General features: G+C 39.4%; 1 pseudogene; it reads left to right on the forward strand.

The window, feature by feature from the left end:
- LOC109677455 (cystatin-A-like) overlaps positions 1-20,481 on the forward strand; it is a 58,603-nt pseudogene extending 38,122 nt beyond the window's left edge.
- Positions 20,482-21,362: the final 881 nt, after the last annotated feature.

The raw sequence follows: 21,362 nt of genomic DNA on the forward strand, positions 1-21,362 counted from the left end.
TTAATCTCTTGGCTGTTAGCCTAATTTTATCAACACAGAACAGTTATTTAAAACGCATATTTTAGTGCAAAAACTGACATCTTAGCAATAGAATAAATTATCCCTTTTAATTTTGCTTTTAGAATAAATGAAATTTAAATGTGGGTGACCAATATCCAAATCTTTTTTTTTTCTTGGTTTTGGTTTTCTTTTTATTTTATTTTATTTTTTTATTATAAATATGTGCATACAATGCTTGGGTCATTCCTCCCCCCTGTGCCCACCCCCTCCCTTACCACCCAGCCTTGCCCCCTCCCTCTCCCCCCAACCCCTCGATACCCGGCAGAAACTATTTTGCCCTTATCTCTAATTTTGTTGAAGAGAGAGTCTAAGCAGTAATAGGAAAGAACAAGGGTTTTGCTAGTTGAGATAAGGATAGCTATACAGGGAGTTGACTCACATTACTTTCCTGTGCATGTGTGTTACCTTCTAGGTTAATTCTTTTTGATCTAACCTTTTCTCTAGTTCCTGGTCCCCTTCTCCTATTGGCCTCAGTTGCTTTTAAGGTATCTGCTTTAATTTTTCTGCGTTGAGGGCAACAAATGCTAGCTAATTTTTTAGGTGTCTTACCTATCCTCTTATCTCCCTTGTGTGCTCTTGCTTTTATCATGTGCTCAAAGTCCAATCCCCTTGTTGGGTTTGCCCTTGATCTAATGTACGCATATGAGGGAGAACATACGATTTTTGGTCTTTTGGGCCAAGCTAACCTCACTCAGAATTATGTTCTCCAATTCCATCCATTTACCAGCGAATGATAACATTTCGTTCTTCTTCGTGGCTGCATAAAATTCCATTGTGTATAGATACCACATTTTCTTGATCCATTTATCAGTAGTTGGGCATCTTGGCTGTTTCCATAACTTGGCTATTGTGAATAGTGCTGCAATAAACATGGGTGTGCAGGTGCCTCTGGAGTAACCTGTGTCACAGTCTTTTGGGTATATCCCCAAGAGTGGTATTGCTGGATCAAATGTAGATCAATGTTTAACTTTTTAAGTAGCCTCCAAATTTTTTTTTCAGAGTGGTTGTACTAGTTTACATTCCCACCAACAGCCTAAGAAGTTTCCTTTTTCCCCGAATCCTCACCAACACCTGTTGGTGGTGTTGCTAATGATGGCTATTCTAACAGGGGTGAGGTGGAATCTTAGTGTGGTTTTAATTTGCATTTCCTTTATTGCTAGAGATGGTGAGCATTTTTTCATATGTTTTTTGGCTATTTGAATTTCTTCTTTTGAGAAAGTTCTGTTTCGTTCCCTTGCCCATTTCTTTATTGGTTCATTAATTTTGGGAGAATTTAGTTTTTTAAGTTCCCTATATATTCTGGTTATCAGTCCTTTGTCTGATGTGTAGCTGGCAAATATTTTCTCCCACTCTGTGGGTGTTCTCTTCAGTTTAGAGACTATTTCTTTTGTCGAGCAGAAGCTTTTTAGTTTTATGAAGTCCCATTTATCTATGCTATCTCTTAGTTGTTGTGCTGCTGGGGATCCATTGGGAAAGTTCTTACCTATACCTACTAATTTCAGAGTATTTCCTATACTTTCCTGTATCAATTTTAGAATTTGTGGTCTGATGTTAAGATCCTTGATCCATTTTGAGTTAACATTGGTATAGGGTGATATACATGGATCTAGTTTCAGTTTTTTGCAGACTGCTATCCAGTTTTCCCAGCAGTTTTTGTTGAAGAGGCTGCTATTTCTCCATCGTATATTTTTAAGTGCCTTTGTCAAGGACAAGTTCGGTATAGTCATGTGGCTTCACATCCAGGTCCTCTATTCTGTTCCACTGGTCTTCATGTCTGTTTTTGTGCCAGTGCCATGCTGTTTTTATTGTTATTACTTTGTAGTATAGTTTGAAGTCGGGTATCGTGATACCTCCAGCATTGTTCTTTTGACTGAGTGTTGCCTTGGCTATTCACGGCCTCTTGTGTTTCCATATAAATTTCACAGTAGATTTTTCAATCTCTTTAATGAATGTCATTGGAATTTTGATGGGAATTGCATTAAATATGTAGATTACTTTTGGGAGTATAGACAATTTTACCATGTTGATTCTACCAATCCATGAACATGGGAAATCTCTCCACTTTCTATAGTCTTCCTCAATCTCTTCAGAAGTTTATAGTTTTCCTTGTAGAGGTCATTTACATCCTTTGTTAGGTTTACACCTAGGTATTTGATTTTTTTTGAGGCTGTTGTAAATGGAATTTTTCATATATTCTTTTTCAGTTTGTTCATTATTAGTATATAGAACTGCTAATGATTTTTCTATGTTGATTTTATATCCTGCTACCTTGCTGTAGCTATTGATGATGTCTAGGAGCTTCTGAGTAGAGTTTTTTGGGTCTTTAAGGTATAGGATCATGTCATCTGCAAATATGGATATTTTGGCAGTTTGTTTACCTATTTGTATTCCTTTTATTCCTTCTTCTTGCCTAATTGCTCTGGCTAGGATTTCCAGTACTATGTTGAATAGGAATGGAGATAGTGGGCATCCTTGTCTAGTTCCTGATTTTAGAGGGAATGGTTTCAGATTTTCTCCATTAAGTATAATGCTGGCTGTAGATTTGTGATATATAGCTTTTATAAAGTTGAGGTACTTTCCTTCTATTCCTCGTTTTCTTAGAGCGTTTATCATGAAATGGTATTGGTTCTTATCAAAGGCTTTTTCTGCATCTATTGAGATGATCAAGTGGTTTTTGTCTTTGCTTCTTTTAATGTTGTTTATTATGTTTATTGATTTTCATATAACCACCCCTGCATTCTGGGATGAAGCCTACTTGGTCATGGTGAATAATCTTTTTGATGTGTTGTTGAATTTGGTTTGCCATTATTTTGTTGAGGATTTTTGCATCAATGTTCATTAAGGAGATTGGTCTATAGTTCTCCTTTTTGGAGGTGTCTTTGCCTGGTTTTGGGATAAGTGTAATACTGGCTTCATAAAACGTGTTAGGCAGTTTTCCTTCCCTTTCTAATTCATGGAACAGTTTAAGGAGGGTTGGTATCAGTTCTTTAAAGGTCTGATAGAATTCAGCAGAGAATCCATCAGGTCCTGGACTTTTCTTTTTGGGGAGACTCTTGATTGCTGCTTCAATTTCATTTTGTGTTATAGATCTATTCAGGTGATTAATGTCCTCTTGGTTTAGCTTTGGATGATCATATGTATCTAGAAATCTGTCCATTTCTTTTAGATTTTCAAATTTATTTGAATATAGGTTCTCAATGTAGTCTCTGATGATTTCCTGGACTTCCATGGTGTTTGTTGTTATCTCCCCTTTTGCATTCCTGATTCTACTAATTTGGGTTTTTTCTCTCTTCATTTTAGTCAGGTTTGCCAGGGGTCTGTCGATCTTGTTTATTTTTTCAAAGAACCAACTTTTTGTTTCATTAATTCTTTGTTTGGTTTTTTTGGTTTCTATTTCATTGATTTCAGCTCTTATTTTTATTATTTCTCTCCTTCTATTTGTTTTGGGATTTTCTTGTTCTTGTTTTTCTAGGAGTTTGAGATGTATCATTAGGTCATTGATTTGGGATCTTTCAGTCTTTTTAATATATGCACTCATGGCTATAAACTTTCCTCTCAGGACTGCCTTTGCTGTGTCCCATAGGTTTTGGTAGGTTGTGTTTTCATTTTCATTGACTTCCAGGAACTTTTTAATTTCCTCTTTTATTTCATCAATGACCTATTGTTCATTAAGTAATGAGTTATTTAGTTTCCAGCTGTTTGCATGTTTTTTGTCTTTACCTTTGTTGTTGAGTTCTAGTTTTATTGCATTGTGATTAGATAGTATGCATGGTATAATTTCTATTTTCTTACATTTGCTGAGGCTTGCTTTGTGCCCTAGGATATGATCTGTTTTGGAGAAGGTTCCATGGGCTTCTGAGAAGAACGTATATTGTGTGGAAGTTGGATGAAATGTTCTGTAGACAGCAAGTAGGTCCATTTGATCTATTGTATATTTTAGATCTTGAATTTCTTCATTGATTTTTTGTTTGGATGACCTATCTATTGATAGTAATGGGGTGTTGAAGTCTCCCACAACCACTGTGTTGGAGTTAATATATGCTTTTAGGTCTTTCAGGTATATTTGATGAAATTGGGTGCTTTGACATTGGGTACATATAGGTTGATAATTGTTATTTCCTTTTGGTCTATTTCCACTTTTATTAGTATGGAATGTCCTTCTTTATCTCATTTGATCAATGTAGGTTTGAAGTCTCCTTTGTCAGAGATAAGTATTGCTACTTCTGCCTGTTTTCAGGGGCCATTGGCTTGGTAAATCTTCTTCCAGCTTTTCATCCTAAGCCTATGCTTATTTCTGTCAGTGAGATGGGTCTCCTGTAAGCAACAAATTGTTGGATCTTCCTTTTTAATCCATTTCGTCAAGCGGTGCCTTTTGATGGGTGAATTAAGTCCATTAACTTTAAGTGTTAGTACTGATAGGTATGTGGTGATTCCTGTCATTTAGTTGTCTTAGTTGTTTGAAAGTTTGATTGTGTGTGCCTAAGTTGAGGTTACTCTCTACTTTCTTGCTTTTTCTTTTCCTGTGGGTTGGTGCTGCCTGTCCTTTCATGGTTATTTTGGGTTTTACTTTCTGTGTGCAGAATCCCTTGAAGAATCTTTTGTAGTGGTGGCTTTGTGATCACATATTGTTTTAGTTTCTGCTTATCATGGAAGACTTTTATTGCTCCATCAATTTTGAATGATAGTTTTGCTGGGTAGAGTATCTTGGGGTTGAAGTTATTTTCATTCAGTGCCTGGAAGACCTTTCCCCAAGCTCTTCTTGCTTTTAATGTTTCTGTTGAGAAGTCTGCTGTGATTTTGATGGGTTTACCTTTGAATGTTATTTGTTTTTTCTCTCTTACAGCCTTCAATATTCTTTCCTTAGTTTCTGAATTTGTTGTTTTAATGATGATTTGCCGTAGTGTAGTTCTATTTTGATCTGATCTGTTTCGTGTTCTGGAGGCCTCTTGCATCTGTATGGGAATAGCTTTCTCTAGATTTAGGAAATTTTCTGTTATTATTTTGTTGAATATATTACACATTCCCTTTGCTTGCACCTCTTCTTCTTCAATGCCCATGATTCTCAAGTTTGGTCTTTTGATGGAGTTGGTGAGTTCTTGCATTTTCTTTTCACAGGTCTTGAGTTGTTTAACTAATAGTTCTTCAGTTTTTCCTTAAATTACCAGTTCATCTTCAAGTTCTGAGATTCTGTCTTCTGTTTGTTCTATTCTGCTGGATTGGCCTTCCGTTTGTTTTGCAATTCTTTTTCGTTCTTTTTTCTGAGGTTTTCCGTATCCTGGGTCATTTCCTCTTTAATGTTGTTATTTTTGCCCTGAGTTCATTTATCTCTTTATTAATTGTGTTCTTTGTTTCACTTTGGTGTTTATACAGTGCTTCTATGGTTTCCTTTATTTCTTCTTTTGCTTTTTCAAATTCTCTATTTTTGTTTTCTTAGAATTTCTTGAGTGTCTCCTGTACATTTTTGTTGTCCATATTCAGTATCATCTCTATAAAATTCTCATTGAGTACCTGTAGTATTTCTTCTTTTAGATTATTCTTGTGGGCTTCATTTGGTTCTTTGGCATAGTTCATCTTCATTTTGTTGGAGTCTGGGTCTGAGTATCTGCTTTCTTCATTTCCTTCTGGTTCCTGTACTAATTTTTTGCTGTGGGGAAACTGGTTTCCCTGTTTTTTCTGTCTTCCTGTCATTGCCCTTGGTGTTATTGTTGTTTCTGTACTGTGTGCAATTAAGTATTTTCTGGCTTGTAATAATAGCACTAGTGATATTTAGAATAGAAGGGTAAGAGGAGATGGAAAGCAAAAAAGTTAAAGGAAAAGGGAAAAACAAATAAACAAGTAGAAAAAAACAAACAAAAAAAGTTTCAAAGATATAAACAGGGAGAGACAGTGTACTAATCAACCGTAAGCTGAAAAGGCATTAGAGAGACAGAGAGAAGATTAATAAAAAATAAATAAATAAAAATAAATAATAAATAAATGAATATATATATATATATATATATATATATATATATATATATATATAAGAAAAAAAAGTCTCCAAGCTCAAATGCAATAAAGTTTCAGTCTTAATAATTTTGGTGTTTGTCCCTCAGCCTCCAACCCTGGAGATGGTGCCTCAAATGTTGTTCTGTAGTTGTCTCATCAAAGAGGAAAAATAAAATAAAACAAAATCGCACAAAACAAAACAAAAAAAAACCCTACAAAGTGTCCCAAGTTCAAATGCAATACAGTTTCAGTAAGTTTTTCAGCATGCAGGCATACTTCGGTTGTTATCTCATCAAAGGTAGAGAGAGAAACGAAAACAAACAAACAAAAAGAGTCTGGAGACAGTTCTGTGAATGGCTATCTGTGGCTGTGGCTTGCCTGCCCGCTGCTGTCAGCCTGCTGTTGCTGGAGGCTTTATTTATGCAGATCTCAGGGGTGAGCTTAGCACTCACCTGGCCCTGCAGGTTTTGTTTACTCAGAGTTCTCCTGTGCACAAGCCACTGCTACAAGCTTTCCCCTTTCCAAGCACACTGGGGGAGGTGACACTGCATCTGCTTTCTCAGGCTGGCATGTTTATTTACAGTTCATGTGGGAAGTGGGTCTTCCCCCCTCTCCTGTGGAGTTTTTCTCCCTCCACCACTTTTACAAGCTTTGCCGCTCCTGGTTGCTGGGCATGTGCCGCTGCTCCTGCCTTCTCCGGCCCGGCTTGTTTATTTACAATTCTGTGAGGGATTCCCCTCCCCCCCTCTTCAGCACTCAGGGTGCCCCACCTTCTTTGCTACATGTTTATTGTTCTTATTGCTTATTACTGAATTTCTCTTTTTTCCCTGGGTGGGGATCGGTCTGTCCAGGGGGCTATGCTGATCTGTCCCAGGGTTGTCTGTGGGAGTACCATGTACCACTTAACTCATCTTGTGGTCCGTGCCTTCCCAAGCCATCTGGGCACCAGCATCTGGCGGCAGCCCGGGGGCCCTCCTGGTTTCTCCGTTTAACGTGAAGTGGAGATGCTCTTCACAGGTTGGAGGTGTGGAGGGGTCAAAGTTTTGCCTTTCTAGGTGCTTTTTCCTGTAAGGTGTATCTCCAGCATCTCTCCAAGATTTTACTTCAGGAGACAGGCTTTCTGCTTCCTCCCTCTAGCCGCCATCTTGGAATCTCCCAATATCCAATTCTTAATATTATGTGCCAGTGTGAAGTGTTGTGGGACAGGGTCAAGGGTCCTTGCCTCCACAGGCCAGGGAACTTGACTTGTGAGTCAAAGCCAGAATGTGAAGTAAGATTTATTAGAGAGAAAGGAAAGGTTACACCTAGAGCAGTGCAGCAGAGCCCAGAAACCAGTGGCTCCTTGCTCAGGTGAAAGCTGGGAGGTTTTATGGATGCTTTAACTTTGGGTTAGGGTATGGGTTAGGTGGGTTTTTATCACTGGTTGTAGGCGCAGGCTCTCTTCGATGATCTGGTCTGTTTGTCCCTTATTGAGGGGAAGCAACCTTGAGAGCATTTTGTTCATCAGCCCTGTGGCAGATTTATGAGACCTTGTATCTCCTCCTCAGGGTGCAGGAGTGCAGGTTTATGAGCTCCTCAGGGTGCAGGACCCATAGTGCTTTCCATGGGAGATTGGATACTGACTCACTCATCTGTCCTTTAGGTCCCCAGACCCAACATTAATTAAATGGCACTGTTTTTACTCAGAGAATTTAAGTACATTTACAGCAACAAACAGCTGTACAGACTGAGGTGCAGGGCAGCAGCAGACTGCATAGGCTGGCTAGCAGGGCTTTTTGGCCCATGCTGAAAGGCCAAGCTTCAGGGCCCACACTGAGAGGTGGGACTGGCTCCTGGGCACACCTCAGCTCCACCGTGGCTGCTTCTAGTGGCCCAGGTGGGTGCCCAAGACTCCCAGCCTCCAACTGAAGCTCCCAGGCTGGTGCTGATAGGCAGGCCCAGATATCTGGGGCTCAGGCATGTCCCTGGTTCCTGTGATAGGCAGCAGGTAAATGGTGGCCACAGGAAGGAATCAATCCAATTCAACTTCCCAACTCCACTAATTGCTATTCAAGCTTAGGTAGCCAGAGCCCAGAGGTGAATTTAAAAGGACAAAGACCCAAACTGAGGAGCTACACAGAGCAAAAGCAAGGAATTTCAAATAGAAATCTTCCATCAATTAGAGCAGGAACTAGTAGATTACTCAATGTCTCTCTTAACAAGACAAGGACCCAAACTCAGAAAACCACCCCAGAGCCAATAGAATCCAAAGCTAAGAGTTTCTTAGTAAACATTTAAACCTTAAAATTTGACCCAATTGTTCTCATTTTAGAGACAAGGCCTGAGGCTGGTTGGGTGGGACAAACCCTCTCATTTGCCAGCATGGTTACCATGGCTGAGGCCCACCATTGCTAGCATGATTCCTGGGCCACATGGCTGCCTGACTGGGGAATTATAAAGGGATCAGAGAGAGGGGAGACAGAAGGGGGAAGGGTGCAGACGTAAGGCGGCTGAAGGAAAGAGGCACCAGATGCCAAGGATAATAACTTAAGACCTAACGTAAGGCCTCATGGGAAGTCTTGACTGCCCTCTCCACCCAGGCCAGATGGCAAACTTGTGCCCTGTGGCACTGGCCACCTCTGTAATTCTACCCTTGCTGGCTGCGTGTCCATGAGGATGCAGCCACAGAGGCTTGTGAGTGTGTGTAGGCCCCATGCCTCATGCCACATGGGGCTGGATTAATAAAGTACATCCCAGTCTCCCAGCAGCATGCTTGGGGTAGATGCTGATGTATAAGGGGACAGGGCCAGAAGAGGACAGGGCGGAATGGCTGAGAAGAAAACAAATCAATAAACATAGCATTTTATCTTTTTAAACTCTGACTGGCTTGCCAAAAATGTTAACAGCGCTGGTGAAGTCTATGATCAGAGGACTTCTAAATTCTTTGTACCCCACCAGAAAGAATCCATGGCAGGACACATGGGTGTGAAGTGAATTAATTAAAAATAAGAGAAGAGAAATACAAAGGGAAGCATGGTAGGGTCCAGGTAGAGCAGGAACCAGTAAATTACTCAATGTCTCTCTTAACAAGGACCCAAACTCAGAAAATCAAGAGAGCATTGTGTACTTTTAAAACCTATGATAACCTAGTTGAAGGGGAGAACCAGGTGACTCTCATCCAATAATCAATGAGTGGGGTGGGGCATGGGTGGTTCCCAACCAGGTGAGTGTGGTTCCTGAGCCAAAGAAATAATATTTTTTTCTATGAGTCCTGAACTTTCCCTACAGCCTGCCTCCCTTCCTCTGCCTAACTCAGGAAGAACTGTATATTGCATTGGACTCTTTCTTACCAATTCTCTTCCTGGTATGGCAAACTACACAAAAAAATGTGAACATTTGTCATAGAGGCATTTAAAAATTTTAGTCACTAGCAGACTGTAAAAAAGAAACCTTTTCAAGTTAAAACACAAAAAATAAAATTTAGTCAGACACTGTAAAAGGAATAACAAATCCTAAGGACTGTAGAGTGTATGATGAGGATCCACTCCTCATCATAAGGGTGGCACTCCTGTGACAAAGACAGTTGATCAAGACAAAAGCATAATGGATTTATTTAATCAAAGTTTATGCAACACAAGAGATTGTGGAAACTAAGAACCAAAGGTCCAGGGAAAGCTGTCCATTTTTATGCTTAGAATTGATGAAGAATGGACAGCTAAGTAGAACTGTGATTGGACAAAGGGCATGACCTAATGGTAATAAGCTAACTCATGAAAACCAACAAGGCATGTTTGTTCTGAATGTTCCTGACCTCTCTGTGTGGCATTTCTTCATCTCTGGTGTAGAGCAGGACTCCTTCTGTAATGAGGGTCTTATGAACTATTCTCAGACAAAGTAGGTCAGAGAATTTCTGAACTATTCTCAGACAAAGTAGGTCAAAGAATTTCTGTATAAGCCAGTTCCCCCACAGAAACACGGAGGAAGGTTAGAGTGATGTTTCTAGATTTTATCACTGTCTTTTGGGGAAAAGGGATCAAGTTTCTATGATCCAATTTGAGGAAGAGGAATTTTGAGTTTCTACGGTCTGCTATGGGGGAGAAAGAGAAGCAAGGGAAAGAAGAGCAAGACAGAGCCAAAAAGACTCTGCTTCTGAGGCTCCTCCAATGGCCTTAATTCAAAGTACTCAGCATGCCAAAGTGCTTTACTTTGGGGCATTGTCTTCTGTTTTCTGGTAGATTAGATAGAGAGAGAGAGAGAGAGAGAGAGAGAGAGGACTGGGGTTTAATCTCAGGGCTTTGCAAAACAGGTGCTCTACTGTTTGTACCACATTGCCAATCCATTCTGCTCTGCTTATTTTGGAGATGGGAGTCTCTCCAACTATCTCATGGGCTAGCCTCAAACTGAGATCCTCATGATCTCAGCCTCACAAGTAACTAGGGTTACAGACACGAGTCACGGGTGAACAGCTGTGTTGGATCTTGAACCTAGGGCCTTGTATGCACTAGGTGAGTGCTCTATCACTAAAGTACACCTCTAGCCTTGGGCTATCATTTTCTGAGCTCCAACATTAGCAAAGACATTTATAAGAACACCACTTTAAATTCATACCAGGCATAGTGACATATGCCTATAATTTCAGACCTTGGGTGGTTAAGGCAAAAGATCTGGATCCAAGTCCAAAATGGGGTACACAGAGAGGTTAAGTCCAGCCTTTTTCAAAAAGAAAATTTATTAGAATCCTGTTTAGTTGAACATATAACTTTACATTGCTGCATTTGTAGACATTATATTGAAGCAATAAGAATTTGCTGCATCTGTAACTGTCACCAGAAAATTAGGAAATTCAAATCTTCACTGGGCTAAGGTTTGCTCAAAAGCCAACCTTGAGGAGGAGAGTTGGTGGGGAGGAGTCAGGTTTACTCAACTGGCAATACCTTGGAAAATGGAGGGGCCATTATAATCAGGACATTAGCCACAAGCAGATCAACTCAGTTTGATTCCTCCAACAGGCCCACCACAGTTGCCTGAAGCAAGAAGACCTTGCTGATACCCCTACTTAACCCCCTTAAGTGACCTTGACACCCCTGTTCACCAGGAAGTAGAAACAGGATCATCAGTGCCCTATTCCCATATATATGGAGGGGGTGGAGTGTCAGGCCTGCCCATGAAGCCTTAAGTTAGTCCTTAAGTTTTGTATATATGTATCTCAAAAGGCTGGAATGTTAAGGTGAACAAAAGGAAGCCATGTTTGAAGTTGGCCCCCTCCCCCTTGAAGGTGACTTACTGGAAACTCCCCACCTGGCTTAGAAGAAATGACCTACCCTTAAGCCACTATCTCTGGAGAAACAGAAAGATATTGAGGATTGTCCCACCCAGTGACCTTCCTGGGACTTCTCCACCCAATGCATATATGTACTCCCAGACCATAAGCTGCTGTGGACTCCAACATACTTGCTGGGATTTCTCTCTACAGGACCACTTCTCCCCAATAAACCCTGTGCTGGTGTTCAAGCCATCTCCCTGCCTATCTATTCTGCACCTCTTTCACTCTAACAGAAAGACAGTTGAAAATTGATTGAAGTATTCCTTATACTGTAAACTTTGTTCCTTTTCAACATTTACATCATACATATGAATGTATTGTCAATTCCCAAAATTGAAAAAATTAATGTGAAAAAATATTCACCCCACACAACCACTTGAAGAAGTCCTCACCTATGTACAAAAGGGGAAAATACAATATGACTTACAAGGGTGAAAAGCTAGAAATAAGCAAAATCCTTACCTACTCTACACCAGGAGGATCATGGCTCAAAGCCAGCCCACCAAAAGTTTGTGAGACCATATCTGGAAAACACTGGTGGAGTGGTTCGAGTATAGAATGCCTCCCTGTTAAGTGTTAGGCTCTAAACCCCAGCACTGCCAAAAAAACAGAACATGTTGAGTACAAAAAGATTATAACATAGAATGCACTGTTAGCAATCAATAAGTAAAATTTAGAAAACACACTAAGTAAAAGTACAAAATGGACTAGAAAGATACCACACTGATAATGTAACTTGCTTCCATGGAAGGCAAGATTGGGTTGGGTGGGGTGCAGTCTCCTCCATACAGTAATATTTCATTTCTTCAAAACAACTACAAAAAAACCACATGAAACAAATAAGATAAAATTTTTAGTTCTGAGTGACAAAATACAGATACTTGTTATTTTATTCTTTGTGTTTTTTGGTATCTTAAACAATTTTGGAAATTAAAAGTGAAGTACGCATATCCAACCAAAGCTGTCCACATGGATCCTTTTATTGTCTTTTTAAAAGTAAAATCGACTCTAAGCAATCAACCTTGGCATTATCAATAAGAATTCCTTTAAAAATATAAAATTTTATGTTGTAGATTGAGGCTTAAACTACTTGGAAGCTGGTTTCTCAGGTAATACTTCAGATGACACGACAGGATGGAAACATTGGCACAGAGAACACAGGAAGGGACTCTGATGCTTACTAGAGCCTGATTCCTGTGTACACCCATTTGTCACCCCTGGCCTCTCAGCTTCCCCAATTTCACCTGCCTCAGGGCACATGTCATTTTCTGGTGACTCTTTGCTTTTTTCAGGAAGATAGAACATTCTGTAGGCAGAGCTTTTGGACACCTCTTTTAAAACCTGACTCTCCATGCTGACCTGATCAATTTGGTTCCAAACAACTAGCCAGGATGGTACCTGGAGGCTTGAGTGAGGCAAGACCTGCCACTCCAGAAATCCAGGAGATTGCTGACAGGGTGAGTATCAGGAAAACATTTGCTCCAAAATCTCAGTTCATAGTTTGGCACTGTGTTAAGGGTGTGGGTAAATATGAAAACCAGAGCACTAGGGAATGTGGTTTTGTTCAGGTTTTTGGAAGGCTAAAAATGGAATATGGACCCTTTCAGATGAAATCTCAAATAATCCCAACACTGAAAGAGTGACCTTGTCCAAGTCACATAGCTTGCTGGAGCCTCAGTTTCCCCATTTGTTAAGAAGAATGTGGATTGGATCATCTCTAAAGCTTTTACTTAAATGTGTGATTCTAGGAGTATTAATCCAGTTACTCATGGAGTTTTTCCAGTCTCATTAAGTGAAGCCAATATGTAGTGAAAGTCTAAGGCTGTTAACAATTTGATGAAATAGAATTTGCATGGCAGGATTTTTTTTTCTTTTTTCAAATGGGTTGAATGCAGAACAATATTGTAAAGATGATCAATTTCAAACTTCCTTCACATTTGCCTAAATGTCATTTAGTAGTTAATGATTAAATTAGTAAAGAAAAGAAGTCATATAGCCTATGGTGATTGTGGGATGTTACAGGCTGCCAAACTGATAACAGTAGAATAGAACTCTCATGTTCTTAGCAAGGGATAGTTTTCAAAGTGCTTGATTAGGTATCACCTGTATAATGAAAATTTACTATATTGCATATTTTATTTTATGTCTTTTCTTTTTTTGGTGCTGGGGATCAAACCCAGGGACTCACTCATGGTACCATGCTAGGCAAGTGCTCTACCTCTCTGCTACATCCCAGCCCATGTATTGTAATTTGTAAAAGAAAAATACATATAAATTAAGGCTGTTGGTTTATAATTTGATGCCTCATGTTCTTATATTATTCTTTCTTGCTTTTTCTTTCTGAAATGTTTTTATGACACTGTTTGGCAAACCAGATCAACTTTTTCTGTGGGTGGAAGAGATGGAGCCCTTTAAGTTTAGGGCACTGAATGTTCTCAGGGGTCAGATACATGAAATTCTACCACACATCTTTTAGAGCTAAATATTTCTCTTTCAGAAATTTGTCTGGTTTTAATAGATACTTTTAGCTTTATATTCTTGGAGAAGATAATATTAAGTCATTAATACCTTCACTCGAATCCCCATGTCAGATGGATATTGTCAAGCTTGATTGTGCATGTAGTCACAAGTTTTGTTTTGTTTTTTTAGGAGAGTGGTTGATAGTTCACTCTTTTTGTTTGTTTGGTTGGTTGGTTTTGGTGGTACTGAGGCTTGAACTCAGGGCTTCACGATTATAAGCAGGCACTATACCAATTAAGCCACTGCACCAGGCCATCACGTACCAGTCTTGATAAAATGCAAACTGTGACTCAGGAGGGCTGAATGGGCCTGAGATTCCATGTCTCTTCCAGGCTCCTAGCTGCAGCCACTCCTACCCATGACCTCTCTTGCCCATAAGACCAGAGACATATGATACCCTGGGAGGCCTGGGGAAGATGGGCATTTGTTTGTATGTTTATTTAATGCATTTATTTAGCAGTACTAGGGACTGAACCCAGGGCCCAGCAAGCAGTCTACCCTCAAACAACATGCCCAGCCCCAAATATGACTTTTAAAAGAAGCTGCCAAATAAAAGTTCCCAATTCATTGGTAAGAAGAAGATAACACCTCTTGCCCCAGCAGTCTCAGAGCTGGAAAGGCTATCAGAAATAACATGCATAAAAACGACCAGAAACAAATATGACTGGGTTGGGCCTTATTATTATTACTTCAAACTTTTTGCCAGAAATCATCCCTGGCCAGGGATCCCCACTAAACCAAACCAAAACAAGAAACCCTGGGAATCTCTAGGGAACAAGGGAACAGCAGAGATTTGAAATACCAAAGGTTCAGATTTTGGTGATCTTTTTAAAAGCCTATCACCTGGTTAGATACAATCATTTATTTTTTGGAATAGGGTCTGATGATGTTGCTCATGCTAGTCTCTAAGTCTTGGGCTCAAATGATCCTCCCACCTCAGCCTCCCCAGTAGCTGGGACTACAGGTGCACCCTATAGCACCTACACAGAATACCAGAAGGCCTTCCATTATTAATAACACCATCTGTGAGCCATATCTTTTTCTTTTTTGGTGGTACTAGGCTTTGAACTCAGGGCCTCATATTTGATGGGCAGGTGCTCTACCACTTGAGCCACTCCACTAACACTTTTTTGTGGGTAGTATTTTTGAGATAAGGTCTCTTTCACTATTTGCCCAGGTTGGCTAAGAACCACGATACTCCTGATCTCTGTCTCCTGAGTAGCTGGATTACAGACAATCCCAAGGGATAGACATTATTATTATTATTATTATTATTATTATTATTAATTGTTATAATTTTGGCAGCACTAGGGTTTGAACTCAGGTCCTCACACTTGCTAGGCAGGCACTCCTACTGCTTGAGCCACTCCACCAGTCTTCTTTTTGTGATAGGTTTTTCAAGATAAGGTCTCTGGAACTATTTGTCTGGGGTTGTTTTCAAACCCTGACCTTTCTGATCTCTGCCTCCTGAGTAACTAGGATTACAGGCATGAGCCACTGGCCAGTGACACAGATACTATTTAAAGTCCTTGATAAGTTGGAAAATAAAATCAACTCTTCAGTGAAGAGAACATACTGGTAATCACATACCTAGTATCATTTGAGTGGGGGGCTGTCCCAGGGAAGACCTTTACTACCTGTCATTTACTTTACAGTGTTATTTTTAATTTTTTTGGTTATGGGGGGAGGTACTGGGATTTGAACTTAGGTCCTAAACTTTAAGCCACTTCACCAGACCTTTTTTTGTGAAGTATTTTTTTTGAGATAGAATCTCACAAACTGCTTGCCAGGTCTGGCCTCAAAACTCCTCCAGATTTCAGCCTCCCAAGTAACTAGGATTACAGGCCTGAGCCACTGGGACCAGCTATATTTTTTGCAGCTTTAAGTGTGAAATTATTTCAAAACAATTTTTAAAAATTTATGTAGTAACTTCTGCTCTCCTGCTTTTTACTAATCAAAGATGTATGTGACTATTGGAGTGTTACCAATCAAAATGTGTGTGTATCTGACATTAATTCACCCTAAAGCCACACAGGTAATGCTTTAACCTATGTCATCTTTTTTTCTCTTTTTTTGTGGTACTGGGATTTGAACTCAGGGTTTCACACTTGCTAGGCAGGTGCTCTACTGCTTGAGCCACTCCAGTCCTGATATCACCTTCTTTTTTTTGATGGCAAAGATTTGAACTCAGGGCTTCGTGCTTCAAAGCACACACTCGACCACTTGAGCCATGTCTCCAGTACCAATGTCACTTTTTTTTTTAATCTTTTTTTTTATTTTATTGTTTTATTATTCATATGTGCATTCAAGGCTTGGGTCATTTCTCCCCCCTGCGCCCACCCCCTCCCTTACCACCCACTCCACCCCCTCCTTCTCCCCCCAACCCCCTCAATACCCAGCAGAAACTATTTTGCCCTTATCTCTAATTTTGTTGAAGAGAGAGTATAAGCAATAATAGGAAGGAACAAGGGTTTTTGCTGGTTGAGATAAGGATAGCTATACAGGGCATTGACTCACATTGATTTCCTGTGCGTGGGTGTTACCTTCTAGGTTAATTCTTTTTGATCTAACCTTTTCTCTAGTTCCTGTTCCCCTTTTCCTATTGGCCTCAGTTGCTTTTAAGGTATCTGCTTTAGTTTCTCTGCGTTAGGTGTCTTACCTATCCTCACCCCTCCCTTGCGTGCTCTCGTTTTGATGATGTGCTCAAAGTCCAATCCCCTTGTTGGGTTTGCCCTTGATCTAATGTCCGCATATGAGGGAGAACATATGATTTTTGGTCTTTTGGGCCAGGCTAACCTCACTCAGAATGATGTTCTCCAATTCCATCCATTTACCAGCGAATGATAACATTTTGTTCTTCTTCATGGCTGCATAAAATTCCATTGTGTATAGATACCACACTTTCTTAATCCATTTGTCAGTGGTGGGGCATCTTGGCTGTTTCCATAACTTGGCTATTGTGAATAGTACTGCAATAAACATGGGTATGCAGGTGCCTCTGGAGTAACCTGTGTCACAGTCTTTTGGGTATATCCCCAAGAGTGGTATTGCTGGATCAAATGGTAGATCAATGTTTAGCTTTTTAAGTAGCCTCCAATTTTTTTCCCAGAGTGGTTGTACTAGTTTACATTCCCACCAACAGTGTAAGAGGGTTGCTTTTTCCCCGCATCCTCACCAACACCTATTGTTGGTGGTGTTGCTAATGATGGCTATTCTAACAGGGGTGAGGTGGAATCTTAGTGTGGTTTTAATTTGCATTTCCTTTATTGCTAGAGATGGTGAGCATTTCCAATGTCACCTTAAAGATAGGTGTTTCTTATTGAAATACTAATTTTCTACTAAAAAATAGGTCTTAGATCTCATTATCAGTCTCAAGAACTTTTAGGAATATGAAAGTCACAGATTTGTAAATCAGAATCCAATATAGCTTTTTAAATTATTAATGAAATTTTTATGACTGTATTTTACAAGAAGGTTTCATTGTAATATTTCCACATGTGCACAAATGCAACTTTAATAATTTGTTTCCTCTTTTCCTTTTTCAAGATTAAGCCACAGCTTGAAGAAAAAACAAATGAGACCTACCAAGAATTTAAAGCTGTACAATACAAAAGTCAAGTAGTTGCTGGTGCTAATTATTTTATTAAGGTTAGCCCTCAAATATATTTCTCATTTAATATAATGTTTCTTGTTTCCCCTGCCATATGCTTTGTTCCTTCTGTTTGTCCTAAATTAAGATGCTGGCATGATAGCTTTCAAGTGCTAGATTCTCAAATTTGGCAAATGGTGTTATAGTTATACTGCTTTTTTTTCTTATGAGTTTAGAAAGCTTTCATTATTTTATTTTTGGTTGTGGTACTGGGGTTTGTCTCAGGGACTCACTCTTAATAGGCAGGTTCTCTGCCACTTAAGCCCTTATTCCCATCCCAAAACTTTACTTCTCTCTCTTTCTCTCTTTTCTCACCCTCTCTCTCCTCTCACTCTCTCTCCCACTTCCTTCCTTCTCTTTTTTCTTCTTTCTTTTTCTTTCTTCCTTTGCTTTCTTTCTGTCCTCTTTCTTCTTTCTTTCCTTCCATCCTTCCTTCTTTCTGTATTTATTTTCTTTCTCTCCTTCTTACTTTTCTTTTTCTTTCTCTGCTTCTTTCCTTCAGTCCTACCTTAATTACTTCTTTCTTTCTTTCCTTCTTCCCTTTCATTCCCTCTCCTTCCAGGTGACAATTATGATTTTTTAAAATAATACTATATATTTGAGTGTATTTGCCAACTATTAATCATTTGGCTGGGAAACAATGTGACTTATTTCTCTGTAAAAAATAATTAACTACTTACGATATAAATTTCTGAAATGTGTTCAGTATAAAATAAAATAAGTGGAGCTAGCCCACTCAGTGTGAGAGAGGTAGGTGGAACAGTCCAATCTCACCAAATTTGAGCACCTGGGCCAGGTCACATACATGAATGAGACCTTGAGATGTCTTCAGAAGAAAATGGCATCATTTTCTACTTTCACATCTTTCTTCACAGCTGAAAAGAAAGTTGTCCAGTTAAAACAATTTTGTTCAGAGATAGGAAACATTGCATTAAACTGGATCATTTTAATAATTTATGATTAATCCAAGTGCATAGATTTCACATATTAACTACCTCACAATTACTTAAAATTCTCATTAGAAATCGAAATTTACTCCCTTGACCACTCTGTTGCACTGTCCTATGGAGTACCCACTCCTGTTTTCTTCTGCCCTCAACATCCTGTTTGGTTTCAACCACTGACCCCAGTTGCCTCCTTACTTCATGCAGTCTGGCTATCAATTCCTTTGCTCTGAGTCACTCTCTAGATTTAAGGTCTTGTTAGTGATATGACTTTCCCTATGTGTCCTGAGTACCTATCAAGAGATAGGACAGGTAGAATGGAAGGATCATAGGCTCTAGTGTCTGAGCATCTTGGGTTAGAATCTCTAGTCAAAACTTGTATATTCATAGGTTCTCCTCCTCTGCCTTAATCCTCTAACATGCATAATGAGAATAATAATCTACTGAACACTTAGAATGTGCCAGGGACTCTTCTCAGAATTGGCCATATCCCTTCTCATTTAATAGTCACAAAAATTTATGAAATAAACACATGCCACTTCTATTGTGCTAGTAATGAGAAAATTGAGCCCTGGGAAGATGAAGTAACTAACAAAGGTCACACAACTGTAAAAGACCCAGGATTTGGATCCAGAGCACTGGCTGTGCTGCTTCTAGTGATGTTTTTAATGGATGATGCCCTGCTCCAAGTACAAATAAGTACTTTCAAAAGCTACATCCAACGAGCTTAGATGTTGAGTCAGGCACAATGCCACACACCTGAAATCTCAGCACTGGGTAGACTGAGACAGGATGATTGCCAGCTGGACGCTAGACCAGGCTACATATCAAGCGCCTGTCTCTAAATAAATAAGTAAATAAATAAATAAAATATGGATGTCAGAATGTCAGAATCTAAAAGATCTGGGTTTGAAGTTTAGCTCTGCCATTTACCTGGTGAGAGATTAATGGAAAGTTATATAATCTTTATTGATCTGCTTCTGAATATTTAAAATGGATATTGTTTCATCTTTCTTTAGGTCTATAATAAGAAATCAATATAATCATGTGTATAAATGTATCACAGTACATATAAAATGTATCCTTCTATCATAAAATTATAGCAAACCTTGATAAATGGCATTGGTTACACTCAAGGGACAACAGAGAACAATAAATACCACATGAAACAAGGCCTTTATTGTCCCCACCAAGAACCAAAGCAGAAATTCTTTCAGTGATTTTTCCAGGTTCTGGATTCATGATCAAACTACTATTCCTTCAGTAACAATGACTCCAAGACCCCTTTACAGGGAGGCAGGTCTCACCGTGCCCTGCTCAGTCCTCACATGCTCAGTGGGCACTTGTGAAGTAGGTTCCAATGTAGTGTAGATTTGAAACATAACCCAGATTTTCTAAAGCAATTCTGATTTTCTTCTCACTTATCTCCCTGTATGGCAAATAGATTATTCCTACTTGGATGTCAGAAAACAGAATCACCAAAAATATAGACTGCTATCAACAGTTATGCTCTGGGCTTCTGCAAAAATGAAATGTGATTCTGGATTGTCATTTGTGCCCAGATCATAGTAAAAAATGATAAACCTAGGACGTATGCTTCTTGCCATGCCATGAGCCTGCACTTTCTTTCATAAAACAAGATGGTGGGTGTTTGCAAGATGAGTCTTCACTAAGTCTAGAAGTGCTGACTCAGAAGGACTTATGCAGTGAAGTCTGTACAAGCCTGTAGATCTTTCACTTGATGTACATCCAAATGAACAAATCTCCTTTTTCTTTCTTTTAATACCTTTCAGATATGAGTAGGTAATGGTCCTTATATTCATGTGAGAGTATTCAGAGGTCTTCGTGGACAAAATGATTTGGAACTTACTGCCTACGAAACAGACAAATGTGAACATGACGAGCTGTCTGCCTAATGGCTCATCTTCACAGCAATCTGATTCTTCATAGTACTGGCTACTGATTAGCAATCCTTCTTAATAGAGACAGTCATCAATAAAGCATCATTCCTCTTCAAATATATCATTTCTTCAATTATTTCTCATTTATATCAAATAGAAATCATTTATTCATTCTCAAAATCAGTGTTACTGCTTTAGAGTAACAATTCCAGACAAACTGATGTCCGTTGGAAACATTGTAAAAACAAGTCACTCTTGATGCAATTGGATGATAGGATAGTCCCTCCCCCAGCACCACAGACAGGCTCGATCATGATCTAGTCAGTGAATCAACCTCCTGTTCCCTGTGGTTCCCCAGTGCCCAACATTCCGCCTCCACCCTCATATTCGAAAACTAACTCAGGCATTTTACAATACCTATGGTGGTGCTAGGACTTTTATTCAGGCTATGTGCATGCTAGGCAGGCCTTCTACTGCTTGAATCATGTCTCTAGTTCTATATTTTTATTTTGAAACAATCTTAAACTTACAGAAACGCTGAAAAAAAAAACCTTTTATCCCAGATGTTTGAGAATCGTCTACCTACAATGATTCCCCACAGCAAAAAATACTTACTAGTACAAATACTTGTCTGTGTTTCTCACAAACAAGGTTATTCTCCTGTATAAGTGAAGTAGTACCATCAAAATCCAGAAATTAACACTGATGCCCAGCTAGCATCTAGGTCCCACACATCATTCAACTTTCCCCAGTTGTAAGCTTCCTCTGTGTAACACTGAATAAGAAGAGTCAGAGTAGCAGGGTAGTCTTTGGACTATATTCCAAAGACAGAAAGAAGAACAGCATCAGGAATCATGAAAGAGGTGACAGGATAGCTGAAAAACAAAACAAAAAAACACAAAAAGCAGAGAAACAGAAAGGCTACACAACAAAAGGTAGGAGTCCAACTTGGCTCCAAGACGGGAAGGGAAAACCAAAATCACAACCATGAGGTAAGC

The sequence above is a fragment of the Castor canadensis genome, chromosome 5 (assembly GCF_047511655.1).
Source record: "Castor canadensis chromosome 5, mCasCan1.hap1v2, whole genome shotgun sequence".
NCBI classification, from domain to species: domain Eukaryota; kingdom Metazoa; phylum Chordata; class Mammalia; order Rodentia; family Castoridae; genus Castor; species Castor canadensis.